Below are 15081 nucleotides of genomic sequence, written 5' to 3'. Positions count from 1 at the left end.
ACTGGGTCCAGGCTTGATCTCAGAACAGCTGTCAGTAGTAGCAAAACTACAGCAAGGACCCTGAACGCATCATGGCATGTTATCTTTGTTGTGAATTCTGCTGCTCTGTGAACCTCCTACACTTCCTCCCGTGCCCTGGTCTGCCAGGACAGATGATCTAAGAGGAGGATGAGGAGGGGGAGGGGGGGGAGCCCTGTATTTCTTGGTAGATGATGGTCGCTGGGGTTCAGACCTGGATAGAGACATCCTTTTAAGACTTTGGGTGATGTGGAGAAGAGGGTCTGGTGAGGGGGGAGAGCTGGGAGTTGATCGCTTCTCTGCTGTGTCCTTCGCTCTTATCTGTACACTCATGTTTGGGTTTGCCGTCCCAACAGCATGACGCAAGTGTGCACCAAGTAATCTGCATCCAGTTAGATTTGGATGCACACCATCAGGTCTGAATCGCTCCTTACAGTTCCAAAAGATATTGAAGTTATCAATAAACTTTATCCCATGGGTGATACATGCGTTTGATAACCATGTGTTCAGGCCAAGAAGTCTACTGAAAAGTTCAATCCCTTTACCCGCTGTAGGAATGGGTCCTGAAATGTAAACATGGTGTGCTCCCAATTGACACAGTCTCTCCAACAACAGAGAAAAGTCTTTTTTCAGGACCTCAGAGCCAATTTTCCTCCTCAGAATATCAAAAGACCCTGTGTGGACAATAATCTTCATACCATCTGGATGTGAAGACAGAATGGTCGGCAACATCTCTGTCAGTTCCCAGACTAATGTATCAAAAAGTGTTAAATTTTCCGTCTTTGCCATCCTCACATGCTGTGTTATGGAGTCCCCAATCAGAATTGTGTCTATTTGTTTTTGTGTGGAGGCGCCGATAGCTTCTCTAGTCCTCCTGTTTGTGGAATTTTGGCCTTTCCTCCTGGTCTGGTTAGCCCTGGGCTGAGTTTTAGGGCTATTTCTTGAATTTTGATATATCCTTGCATTACATTCATCATCATTCATTTTAATATGACTCAACACATCATATTTATTATGCAGTGAGACTTCAAGTGGTGGAGTGAGTGCTGGAGCTTTAAATTTCCTGCTGGATTTACCTCTGCGACGAACAACATCAGACCAGGTTCTAGCCGGGGTTGATGACTTTGGTCTGGCACCAACAGTGTTCCAGAAGGAGAGATCAGTCTGATGGTCCGGTTTTGGATTTTCCTCAGCTATTCCAATGTCATTTGAACACATCCAGGGAAGTGTATCAGCCAGGTCTGTAGCGGGAGGCTCCACATTCGACATGCCTTCGCGTATGAAGATGTGACTCAATCCATTTGACAACTCAGTAGCATGTACAGAAGCTACTACAGAGTCAATAAATTCTTCATTCACACGAATGTCTTGCAGTGTTTCAATCCTCTTCTCCAACTGTGTTATCCTCAAAGAAAGTTGCTCACACTCAGTGCAGCTCACTGATACTGCAGGGTTAGGAGACATCATTCCACTAGTTCTCCGATGGCAATCAACAAAATTTATCAAAAAATATATTTGTTCCAGTGATTTATAAGTGACCAGGAGTCCTTGTTCCTAAATTTCTTGCCGGTAAAGATAAGAAAAAAGAAGAAAAAAAGAAGAAAAATGCAAGCAGAAAGAAAAGCAAAGCAGGAAGCGTCCGCACGGCAGCAAAGCAGGAAGCACAAGTGTAAACAATATTCTGATGTAAAAGTAGATACCCACTGTACTGTATGTACTATACTAAATCACCCCTGTGCATCAGGCATTCCTGTCTTGCCACATATTTTCATTAACAAGGCAAAAGGCAAAGGCAAAAACTCGGGCATGGGAGGAGTTTGGAGAGGCCATGGAGACTGACTTGTGGATAACTTTGAGGAGATTCTGGTCCACTATCCGTCGGCTCAGGAAGGGAAAGCAGTGCTCCATCAACACTGTGTACAGTGGGGATGGGGGGCTGCTGACCCCGACTCGGAACATTGTGAGACGGTGGAGGGAATACTTCGAAGACCTTCTCAATCCCACCAACACATTTTCCGATGAGGAAGCAGAGTCTGGGGACCCTGGTGTTGACTCTCCCATCTCTGGGGCTGAGGTCGCTGAGGTGGTTAACAAGCTCCTCGGTGGCAGGGCCCCTGGAGTGGATGAGGTCCGCCCAAAGTTCCTTAAGGCTCTGGGTGGTGTAGGGCTGTCTTGGCTGACACGCCTCTGCAGCATCATGTGGACATTGGGGATAGTTGGCAGGTCCAAAAAGGGGGACCAGAGGGTGTGCTCCAACTACAGGGGGATCACACTCCTCAGCCTCCCTGGTAAGGTTCTGGAAAGGAGGTTCTGTTGGATAGGTAAACTTTGGATTGAGGAGGAGCAGTGTGGTTGTCGTCCCAGTCGTGGAACAGTGGACCAACTCTACACTCTCTTTGGGGTCTTGGAGGGGGCATGATAGTTCGCTCAACCAGTCTACATGTACTTTGTGGACTTGGAGAAGGCATTCGACCGTTTACCTGGGGACTCCTGTGGGGGGTACTCCAGGAGTATGGAGTGCCGGGCCCCCTTGTACGAGCTGTCCAGTCCCTGTACAACTGGTGTCAGAGCTTGGTCCATATTGCCGCCATTAAATCAGAATCGTTTCTGGTGAGGGTTGGACTTCCTTTTGTTATCGATTCTGTTCATAACTTTTATGGCCAGAATTTCTATGCGCAGCCGAGGTGTTGAGGGAACATGGTTTGGTGGTCTCAGGATTGGGTCTCTGCTCTTTGCGGATGATGTGGTTCTGTTGGCTTCATTGGGCCGTGATCTTCAGCTCTCACTGGAGCGATTCGCAGCCGAGTGTGAAGCAGCTGGGATGAGAATCAGCACCTCCAAATCCAAGACCGTGGTCCTCAGCTGGAAAAGATTGGAGTTCCTTTTCCAAGTCAGCAATGATGTCCTGGCCAAAGTGAAGGAGTTCACGTATCTCGGGGTCTTGTTGACGAGTGAGGGAAGGATGGAGAGGGAGATCGACAGGCGGATCGGTGTGGCGTCTGCAGTGATGCGGGCTCTGCATCGGTCTGTCGTGGTGAAGAAGGAGCTGAGCCAAAAGGCAAAGCTCTTGATTTACCGGCCGATCTACGTTCCTACCTTCACCTATGGCCACGAGCTGTGGGTAGTGACCAAAAAAAAAAGATTGCGAATACAAGCGGCCAAAATTAGTTTTTTCCGCAGGGTGGTCGGGCTCTCCCTTAGGGATAGGATGGGAAGCTTGGTGATCCGGGAGAGGCTCAGAGTAGAGTCACTGCTCCTTCGATTCGAGAGGAGCCAGATGAGGTGGCTCGGGCATATGGTCAGTATGCCTCCTGGACTCCTCCCTGGTGAGGTTTTCTGGGCACATCCCACCAGAAACCGGCCCCGGGGAAGACCCAGGACACGCTTGACGAAATACATCTCTCGGCTGGTCTAGGAATGCCTCGGGATCCCCTCGGATGAGCTGGTGAATGTGACCAGAGAGAGGGAAGTCTGGGTTTCCCTGCTTAGGCAGCTGCCCCCACGACCTGACTGGATGAATGGATGGAATGCTCTTAAGAGTGCACACTCAGGGGGAGGGGGAATCATATTTAAAAGAACCTCAACCACTAAAATATGCTCTGTTACTGTGTAACAAAACTTCCATATTATAAATCCATGCAGCTAAATAAGGTGATAGTCTGGAGGCTGGAGGTCTAGAAGTGATGCAACGCTAATGAAAAACACAAGAGGTGGAATTCCATTTATTTTTTTTATTCTTATACAATTCTTATTTAATTGTTGTCCCAATTTCTCTCCAGACAGTCTTTATTTCCCGCAACTCCTTGTCCACCACATTAATATTGGTGATTGATTCCCTCTGCACCGCCCACCCAGCTGGAGCACCCAGCAACCAGAAAGAAATATTATTTAACACTAAATAAACTGCTATCAATCTCAGATGTATCTATACATATTTATTTTATATATTAAAACAAATGACCAAATTACCAGTACTGTCATTTAGCAGACGCTTTTCTCCAAAGTGATTTACCACTCTGGGAATTGAATTTTTCAATTCATTCAATCATCAGAGTGATGCCCTACCAACTGAGATATCCAGCCGCATATTCTGATGTCTCTGGCGTGTGTTGCCTTCTAATGCTGGTAGGAGAGCATCAGCCACCTGCTACCACTATTCTGTGTGTCTGACAGTAATGCCCACGTTGTGCCCACCAATTAAACATTTTACGTTTTTCAATGTGGTCCATCAAGATCTCTGTCTCACACCCCGAAAAATTCCTCTTTTTCCCGAGCCATCATGGAAATGATATGATGAACATGTATTACAGGTTTTCACATGACCATTTATAGCCCCCATGTGGGCGTGGGAAGGCATTCCCTCACATGTGCCCGCTTCAGAGTTGATTCTGATTTATAAACGGAAACAGGTGTAGGATGTGTGTGCGCATGCTTTATAAATCTGAAAGTTGAAGTGCGCAGCATTTCCTTTTTGCGCCACAGACACCACCTGTAGCAGGCTTTGCTGTGCACAGTTTGATAAATGAGGCCCCTGATCCATGTTGGACACACTGACAATCCACTGGTCTACAAAGGTCAGCATGGAGATGTTGTGGACAGAAGAGATGGAAAAGTAGTTGTTGTACATGTACAGACCATAAATATGGAGTCCAGCTGTGTTTGATGCTGCTGGGCAGACTGACCACTGGGAAGCTCTGAGCTCTGCTGGTCCACTCTGTGGAGGAATCAGGAAGAATCACATCACATTCTGTCACATGGAGAAGCTGCTTTCAGCTTTTAGGAAGCTCTCACCAACACCTTCATGAAGCTCTGTGCTGAGGTGCCCTGGAGCAAGGCAGCCACAGCCAGTGTGTGCTTGGATCAGACTGACCAATGTCAGATGGAGAACCATGAGAGGAACTGTTAGTTTTAAACCAGAAATACTTTTGGTTTGTTTGTCAGTCAAACGGAGTTTTAGGGAATATGCTTTCCATGTGGAACATGCAGGAATTCTGTTTCCTGGAAGGTTTGAAAGTTTTCTAGAATAAAGTAAGACCAAAAAAAACAATCTGCCACTGAATGGTCAAGTAAACCAACTCAACATCAAATTTGAAACTACACTGCTCAAAAAAATGAATGAAACATTAAAATACCACATCCTAGATGTAAATGAATGAAATATTGTGATTAAACACTTTGTTCTTTACATAGTACAAAATAACACAAAAAGTAACAATGGAAATCAAATTTAATACTAGGTTTGAAGTCACACTCAAAATTAAAGTGGAAAAAACACACTACAGGCTGATCCAACTTTGATGTAATGTCTTTAAAACAAGTCAAAATGAGGCTCAGTAGTATGTGTGGCCTCCACGTGCCTGTATGACCTACCTACAATGCCGGGGCATGCTCCTGATGAGGTGGCGGATGGTCTCCTGAGGGATCTGCTCCCAGACCAGGACTAAAGCATCCACCAACTTCTGGACAGTCTGTGGTGCAATGTGGCGTTGGTGGCTGGAGCGAGACATGATGTCCCAGATGTGTTCAATTGGATTCAGATCTGGGGAGCGGGTGGGCCAGTCCATAGCATCAATGCCTTCGTCTTGCAGGAACTGCTGACACACTCCAGCCAGTCAGGCTACCTCTGACGAGCACATGGAGGGCTGTGCGCCCCCCCCCCAAAGAAATGCCACCCCACACCATTACTGACCCACTGCCAAACCGGTCATGCTGGAGGATGTTGGAGGCAGCAGAACATTCTTCATGGCGTCTCCAGACTCTGTCACATGTGCTCAGTGTGAACCTGCTTTCATCTGTGAAGAGCTCAGGGCGCCAGTGGTCAAGTTGCCAATCTTGGTGTTTTCTCTGGCAAACGCCAAACGTCCTGCATGGTGTTGGGATGTAAGCACAACCTCCACCTGTGGATATCGGGCCCTCATATCACCTTCATGGAGTCTGTTTCTGACCGTTTGAGCAGACACATGCACATTTGTGGCCTGCTGGAGGTCATGTTGCAGGGCTCTGGCAGTGCTCCTCCTGTTCCTCCTTGCAAAAAAGCGGAGGTAGGGGTCCTGCTGCTGGGTTGTTGTCCTCCTACGGCCTCCTCCACATCTCCTGATGTACTGGCCTGTCTCCTGGTAGCGCCTCCATGCTCTGGACACTACGCTGACAGACACAGCAAACCTTCTTGCCACAGCTCACATTGATGAGCCATCCTGGATGAGCTGCACTACCTGAGCCACTTGTGTGGGTTATAGACTCCGTCTCATGCTACCAGTAAAGTGAAAGCACTGCCAGCATTCAAACGTGACCAAAACATCAGCCAGAAAGCAGGAACTGAGAAGTGGTCTGTAGTCACCACTTGCAGAACCACTACTTTATTGGGGGTGTCTTGCTAATTGCCTATAATTTCCACCGTTTGTCTATTCCATTTGCACAACAGCATGTGGAACTGATTGTCAATCAGTGTTATTTCCTAAGTGGACAGTTTGATTTCACAGACATGTGGTTGACTTGCAGTTACATTGTGTTGTTTAAGTGTTCCCTTTATTTTTTTGAGCAGTGTATTATTTTCTACATGTTCACAGAGCAGCTTTACTATGTTTAGGAAATGGAAACAAAGGTTTTATTGGAAGTAGTAACACAATCAGCTAAAGTTGTTAAAGAGACAAAGTCAGCCAGAAAAAGAAGCTCTACATGGAGCAGCATGTTATTTCCTAACAGTGTCAGGACTGGATGTCATATGTAACACACAGCATGAACAGTAAGGAGGAGCTCGTTCACACTGGAAACATGAAGCTTTCTGAATTCTTAGAGAAATCCAGCTGTCTGAGTTTGGAAAGAACTGGATCAGATTGGTCTGACTGAGTTTAGGTAGCAAACTGCAGCTGTTTGCTGGTTGAACCATCTGATCCAGCTCGTCTTAACATTTGAGCCCATCTGAATGTCCTGATTCTCAGAAACTGTAGAAGCAAAAAGATTCACAACACAAAGTAAAACCTGATTCTGAGAGTTCAGCTTTGACTTTTACATTTTAATACTGACAACTACTTACTGTCTGTTAGATTCACAACTTTGTTGGAAATTTATGAAATCTCCCTTTGACTGGTCACTCTTCATGGACACACAGCTGGGTCCAGGTTCAGGTCTAACTTTATGTCCAGGTCCAGATCCAGGTTCAAGCTTCTGAATGATCCTGCTAGAAAAGCAGAAATGTTATTTAGTCTCGGTGTTCAGCCTAAAACCCATCAGAGTCCAGCAGCCTCATGTACAAAGGGTGTGTATGCAGGGTGGCTTAGGAGGTAGAGCAGTAGTCTTCCAGTCGGAAGGTAGGTGGATCATTTCCAGGCTTCCACTGACTACATGTTGAAGTGTCCTTGGGCAAAACACTTAACCCCAAGTTGCCTTCCGATGTGCCTATCTGGATATGTGTGAATGGGCAAATGTGATATGTAGTGTAATCCGCTTTGAGGGGTCAAACTGACTGGAAAAGCGTTATGTAAGTACAAGTTAATTTACAGAAATCAAATCAAACTTTATTTAGAAAGCACTTTTAATTATGAGGGGCCGTTTGAGACATTATTCAGAATTACCCTCTCACAGACACATGTGAAATTTAAATCATTCACACATTATACTGAAACCTCTCATATATTATACTGAAATCATTCATACACTATGGTGAAACCTTGCATATATCATACTGAAATCATTCACACATTATAGTAAAACCTCTTATACACTATACTGAAACTGCCTCTTATACACTATACTGAAATTTCCTCTCACATAATATACTGAAATGCTCTCACATACTATACTGAAATGCTCTCACATACTATACTGAAATGCTCTCACATACTGTACTGAAATGCTCTCACATACTGTTCTGAAAAGCTCTCACATACTATACTGAAATGCTCTCACATACTGTACTGAAATGCTGTCACATACTATACTGAAATGCTTTCACATACTATACTGAAATGCTCTCACACAATATATTGAAATGCTCTCACATAATATACTGAAATGCTCTCACATACTATGCTGAAATGCTCTCACATACTGTACTGAAATGCTCTCACATACTGTACTGAAATGCTCTCACATACTATACTGAAATGTTCTCACATAATATACTGAAATGCTCTCACATAATATACTGAAATGCTCTCACATAATATACAGCTCCCTGTCTCATCCTTGACTCAGTGTTTGATAAAGGAAGTTCTCAACCCTATGTTACTGCTATTTGTCAGTGTTTAAGTCAGTGTTGAAGCACCCTGCTTATGTAACTGAGATAGTAACTGTGTTGTTGTATTTATAACGTTATATTAAAATTTGTGGCCGGGACACGGACATTTTCAACTTGTCATTTTGTTTGCAGAAAGCATAGCAGGTGTAGATTCTGTTCAATGGCAGTGGGATTGTTTAATTCTATTGATGTGGTCATGAGTTTATGATGACCAAGTGAAGCAGCTGGCTTTTTCAATACTATACTGGCCTCAGCAGATACTATTAGAGGGGTTAGGTCTAACACGACAGCAACCGGATAACTGACAGTAGAAAGTCTGAATGAGGATATGCTAACTAGCCACCTAGCATAACTCGGCCATTAAGATATGCAGTGATGTCAAAGGAAGACCTGGACAGCACTGGACAACATACTCTTCATCTGCGTTTGGAGTATTCTCCAGAATATGCCTCACAGTGCTGTTAGGTCTTCGTTTTACAGCACTGTATATCCCAATGGCCGAGTTATGCTAGGTGGCTAGTTAGCATGTCCCCATTCAGACTTACTACTGTCGGTTGTCCGGCTGATGTCGCGTTAACCCTTAAAAGTCTCTGCTGAGGCCAGAATAGTATTGGAGATGCCAGCTGCTTTACCGAGATTACTTCCAGGCGAATGAACAAATATTAATACAGCATAAGTCTTCGCAAAACATCTGTCACGATGTTCTCCAACTTCTTCTGCGGTTTGTTTTGAAAAGGGGCTCCTGTTTTTTTCTACTACGTGATGTTTGCTGTTAAAATGATCCACAATAAAATCACGATGCAGGTAAAATCTGAGCAGGAGTTTGGTTTAAAATGTCAATAAAATTGATAGCCACTTCAGAAGTATCAGAAGTATATAGTTTCCTAAAGGTTCTTACTGAGGCCTCCTGTTGGCTAAAAGTGGTGATGTTAAAAAAAAAAAAAAAAACACAGTAGTGGTCTGACACAGCCAGGTCAACAACAGAGGGCACACCAGTGGACAGACCATAGGTTATGACCAAGTCCAGGGTGTGTCCTCTGTTGTGAGTAGGCTGTGTGACATGTTGTTTGAAATCTAAACAGTTTAGAAGATTTAAAAACTCCTCTGCAAGAGCATCAGATCTGTTGTCAATGTGTAGGTTAAAATCACCAGTTATTAAAATTTTGCTGTGTTTTGAGTGTATTATAGTTAAAAAGTCAGAATATTCTTGTATAAAGCAGGAGAGGGGCTTGGGTGGTCTATAAACAGTCACAGATAAAATAGGTGGGTTGCTAAAAATAAAACATGATATTCAAATGATTAGTATTTATCAGACAACAATACTTTTGCTAAAATTGATCCTCGAGCAATTGATGCAGTACCCCCCCTCTTCTGCCTCCCCTGATTGAAAATAAAAATATAAAATTTGGGGAAGAAGCCTCAGTGAGGATAGCTGGAGCATTAGTATCAGTTTTCAGTTAAAAAGAGACCGTCAATTTTATTATCTGAGATAAGATCATTATTTATAAAAGATTTGTTTAAAAGAGAGCGGACATTTAGAAGTGCCATGTTAAAATTCGTAGGTAAGTTCTTTTGTTGAGTAACAGATCTAGAAATTGTAGGGGCTATGGGAATGTGACGGAGACATCGAATGATAGAGATATGTGACTGAGGGTGTTTGTAATGCCTATTGGTGACGAGTGCTGGTATATGATGGGGATGTGTTCTAGCTGTTATGTCAATCAGAGAATAATTTGCAGGAACACAATGTGAGTTCAATACTCATGGAAAAGAGTTGTGATCCTGTTTGATTTGGATGAATCCCATCTGATTTAAAGATGTATCGTCTATTGTAGAAGGATGAGAAGTTGTTGACATATGGAAGGTTGATGGAGTTGCAGAAACCTTTAAGTCAGATATGGAACAGCTGGAGGCAGCTGAATGTGACATCTCCAAAATGGGGGACGGCAGTGGTCTGGAAATTATACATTGTTTGTTTGAAACAATGTATAATTTGTGGATGAGGTGGATGAAGTGTTTTTTAAGGGTTTCTGACTGCTGTAGTTTCATGTCGTTTGTACCAGTATGGGCAATAAATGTGGAAACAGAAGCGTGTTGATGGGAGAGTATGTGGGTGGAGTCAGTAACGTCCTTAACAAGTGCACCTGGATAACAGAATGTGCAGCACCTGTTGACTCGAATATGCCTGACCATAGATGATGAAAGCGTCTGGGCTTTGGTCATTTGACCCGGTTCTGACAGCTGACACATTCCGGTCAGCAGCCGAAGGCGACATTCTGGAGGCCCCCGGAGCAACGGCAGAAAAGGAGGATGGGGTCTCTGGGGTGGAGGTTCCTGCTGCAGGCACCGCGGAAGAGGAGCCGGCAGTCCTCCTTGTGGAAATCCCTGCAGCAGGCGCAGAGGAAAATGTGCTTGCAGCCCCCCCCCCCCCCCCACACAGTGATGCCGTGCTCCAGAGTGTTTACTCACCGCGTCTCAGTGGAGCTGAGTTTTGCTGAGGATGACCTCTGGGAGCGCCGGGACTCCCCATTGGTGTGAGCGTGGACAGAAGCAGTGGCTGGTCGCTTGCCGCTCAACGCCAAGTCCACACCTCGGGCGGCCTCCGCATCACATGCTGGTTAACTCCCTTTTGGACACAGGTACCAATAGGGCGTTAAAGCGGTTTGACAGGACAAGGTTGCCACAGTCCGAGGCCCTCTTCCACTGGCAAACAACTTCGGACCAGAGTCGGCTTTCGGGTGTTGAGCTCAGAGGCCAAGGCGATATATTCTGATCCCAGGGTACCGCATCCTGGAGAGCCGCCTTCAGTGAGGCAATATGCATTGAGCGTTGCTGGTGGGCCAATGTCAGCAGGCTATCAAGCAGTTTGTTCTTGGACCTCAGTTCATCAGAAAGTTTACGGATGTCCTCTTTGAGGTTAGTGAGCTGCCTGTCAGTGTTTGAATGTTCCAGGTCCTCCGTGGTAGACAGCGACGAAGGCATTTTGTCTCTACTAGTGTCTAGAGACTCAGGTTTCAAGTGTAAAATTTTAAAACGGCTTCAACAGAAACTATGATACTGGTAAAAAATAATTAAAAGCCGTAAAGAATCATAAAAAACAATAAAAAATGTAAAATACTGTCAGAGCCTCTCACGGGTGGTACGGAAAACGCCAATGTGAAATGTGGCTTATGCTGTTTGACACTGATGTATCAAGAGTGAAATGATCATGAAAACATGTGGGACAACTTCATGGCTGGTGTATGCACGTTTCTACAGCTTTTGATGCTTTTGGCAACACCTAAAGGTGATGCTGAAAAACTGTTGTAATAAATAAATCTGAAAACAGTCCTCAGACTGAGTAATGTGCATGTTGGAGACACATGAACAATTAACACTGATGAGCAACTAACACACCCACATGCCTGCACTTACATGAGTGGCTATAAAAGCTGCACAACATGGTGCAAATATTAATGTAAAACCAATCGCTGCTTTAGCAGTATAAGAAGCTGTTGTGAATGGTTCATTACAAAGAGAGCATGTGTTCAGAAACAGAGAGGATTTACTGGCACGTGATAACAACTGACTCATCAGCTGAACTGTGTGCAGCTGCAGCCTTTGAGTGCAACACAGCAAGGAGCAATACGCTGCTTGTGCCCATTCAGGTGCTGACAACACTGGGATTCCTAGCAACTGGGGCATTCCAGAGGGAGCTGGCAGACCAATGTGTGTCAGTCAACCCTGAGCCTAGCCATGCCAGCAGTGTGGGACAGAATTATCCACGTTAGCCAGGTATATCACATTCCCACAATGAAGCGTAACGGGTCAACATTAAAGAATAATTTGCAGCGACAGCTGGTTTTCCTAATGTACTTGAAGCTACCGACTGCACACACACTGCTATAAAAGTGCGATGACATGATGAATTTGTATGTCAAGGACTGACCCCTGGGGGACTCCACAAGTCAAGGCCACTCGCTTGGATTCATAGCTGCCGATCGTAACAAAATAACTCCGGCCTTCTAAATAGGACCTGAACCAGTGCAGGACCGCTCCAGAAAGTCCAGCCCAGTTTTCCAGCCTGTGCAACAGGATTCTGTGATCTACAGTATCAAACACAGCACTGAGACCCAGCGGAACCAGGACTGATACTTGACCAGAATCAGGACTGATACTAGACCAGAACCAGGACTGATACTTGACCAGAATCAGTATTCAACCTAATGTCATTTAACACTTTGACCAGAGCTGTTTCAGGGCTGTGATGAGGTCAGAAGCCGGACTGAAATTTATCAAGATTTCCAAAAAAAGTGATTGAGCTGGTGAAATACAACTTTCTCAATAATCTTGGAAATAAAACAGAGGTTAGAGACAGGTCTATAGTTGTTCATTATAGAGGTATCTAGAGTACTTTTCTTTAGGAGTGGCTTAATAGCAGCTATCTTTAGTGACTTGGGAAAAATGCCTGATGCCAGTGAGCTGTTAACTATCAGTAGAAGACCACTTTCTACGAGGTAAAAATTGTTTTTAAAAAGTTGGATGGTATCATGTCCAGAGTGCATGTTGTTGATTTTAAATGCCAAATTGTTTCTTGTCTTAGGAGTTTATTTTTCTGCCATTTCCGCTCACTTCTAAGTTAAAAAAAGGAGGAAGACAGCAAAATAAGGAAAAGGGATAGCAGAAAGAACAAAGAGCGGACAAAAACACCACAGACAGAAGGCTTTGAGGCTATTGCTATTGGGTATATCCCTAACGCTCACACGCAGTACTGAAAACTTAAGTATAAATTAGGATGACTTGGCTCCCAACTTTTTCTTCAGCCATTCTAGGAGCCAGTGAGGCCCCCAACTTAAAGGGCTGTGCCTATACTCATAGAAGCTGGGGTTACAATACGTAACCAACAAACTATTTCCCTTTAAGGCTATCGCTATTGGGTTAAAGGTGAAGCAGGATGTAGTCCATGCCTCACTGGGTCACCATTTAGTACCATGAACACAAACATACCTGAAAGTAATAACCCAGAAAAGTCCAGTGGCAGCATCATGCGTAATGACGCATCATGTGTAATGACGCAGCATGGCGGCCCCGAAGAAGAAGAATAGCAGAGAGAGAGGAAGAATAGCATCCAGGGCGAGGCTGGATGAAAAAGCTACTGCTGTGAAAAAACTCATGATGAAGGTCCAAACGTGTGGCAAGTCGTGAGAAAGGTACAATTTCTAAATGCCAACAGGCAGATAGAGAAGAACCGTACTCACTCCAGTAAAACCCCCAGGACAGAATGGCTCAGAGAGAAGCTGAAGACATCCCGCAGATAAAAATGGATAAAAGGGCATGGTGAAGACCGTGAAGCTGCATTACAAATTTTCTCTTTTCCTCTTGTGGAATGAGTTCTGAGACTGAGGATCCGATCCAGAAGAAACATAAGCCTGGGAGATGGCTTCATGCAGCCAGTGTGACAAGTGCTGAGCAGACAGTGGCTGACCCAGAGAGCTTCCTCCATGGTGAGCAAACAGATGTTGAGAATGATGAAATGCAGCTGGGCGCTCAACATAACAAAACAGCGTGCACGTTCAGCAGCAGTGCGGAGCACACTCCCTTCTGACGGTTGATATCTGCTGCTGTCACCTTGTTGTCTGTGTGGATCAGAACATGCTAATCCAAAATGCTGGATCACCTTCCACACTGTGAGGAGTTCCAACACGTTTATGTTGAGAGACATGTGAGCGGCCACTGACCTCCCATCACCTGGGACAGACAGGTTCAACCCCAACCCGAGAGGGACGCGTCTGTAAACACTGAAATATGAGACATTGCTCTGCTCAGAGGCGCCCCCTCGGATAAAACACAAGTGTTTTTCAATGGGCTGGATCGGCTGCCACAGGCTATCGCTGGGACCAGAGAGGGCTCCGGGGCGACCAATGGTGGGGCTCGGCCTGAAAGGGCTGATCAGTAGTCTCCAGAGAGCGCTTGACACACTGACTCGCAGCCAGGCACTGCTGGAAAAGCACTCCAGAACATCAGCCTGGAAGCAAGACGGGGCCAAGCGTCTGAAATCATGCTCACAGAAATGTGAGAAGAAGGGACGCTGATCATAGACCGAAGACCCTGTTCTTGTCGACATGTCACCAGCGATAGAGGGGCTATAACCAAGCGCCACTGGTGTATGTAAACGCAATAATCCTTTGTGTGTCACAGACAGGGTGCGGTTCTGTTAACAAGCTAGATAACGACGCCTACTAACTGGCAAGTTAGCGGTTACCGATTCAGCCAGTGTGGGGGACGGATGTGAAACAGTTGCGGCAGAGTCGATTGACCTGTCAACAGACCTGTTGTCAAGGATGTGGCTCTCAAGGTGAGGAGTCATTGTTTCATGGGCCTCCTCTGCAGCTGAGGCGGGTTGGTCCAGGAACAGGCAAGCTGTCAGTCCCTGGGCGTCCGCTGCAGCTGGGGCTGCTGAGCAAGAGGAGGAGGGCGGGGGCCCGTAGCCATTGCCGTGGAGTGCCTCTGTCTCTGCCTGAGGTCCTGGCGGTCCCGCCAGTGACCTGAAGGTCGACTGGGATGTGGACCAGGCAGCGGATATGCCACGTGTCTCCTGAACTTTTTAGCTTCCTCTGAAGCTTTCTGCATGTCTTCGAGGAGAGACTGAAAATGAAAACAGTCCATCTGGGTTGATAGGACCCTCCAGGAGCTCTTTTTTGTTTTCCTTTTGGACAGAGGAGGATAGGTACAGCCAGATGTTCCTGTGTACCATTTGCTGCCATGCGGCAATATAGGCTGTGGCCACAGCCGTAGCCGCACAGAGGTTCAGGATGGCCCTGGTCACGATGGTGATGTTTTCGGCCCCG

This window comes from Melanotaenia boesemani, chromosome 2 (genome assembly GCF_017639745.1).
Source record: "Melanotaenia boesemani isolate fMelBoe1 chromosome 2, fMelBoe1.pri, whole genome shotgun sequence".
Lineage (NCBI taxonomy): Eukaryota > Metazoa > Chordata > Actinopteri > Atheriniformes > Melanotaeniidae > Melanotaenia > Melanotaenia boesemani.
This window is presented reverse-complemented; position numbering follows the sequence as displayed.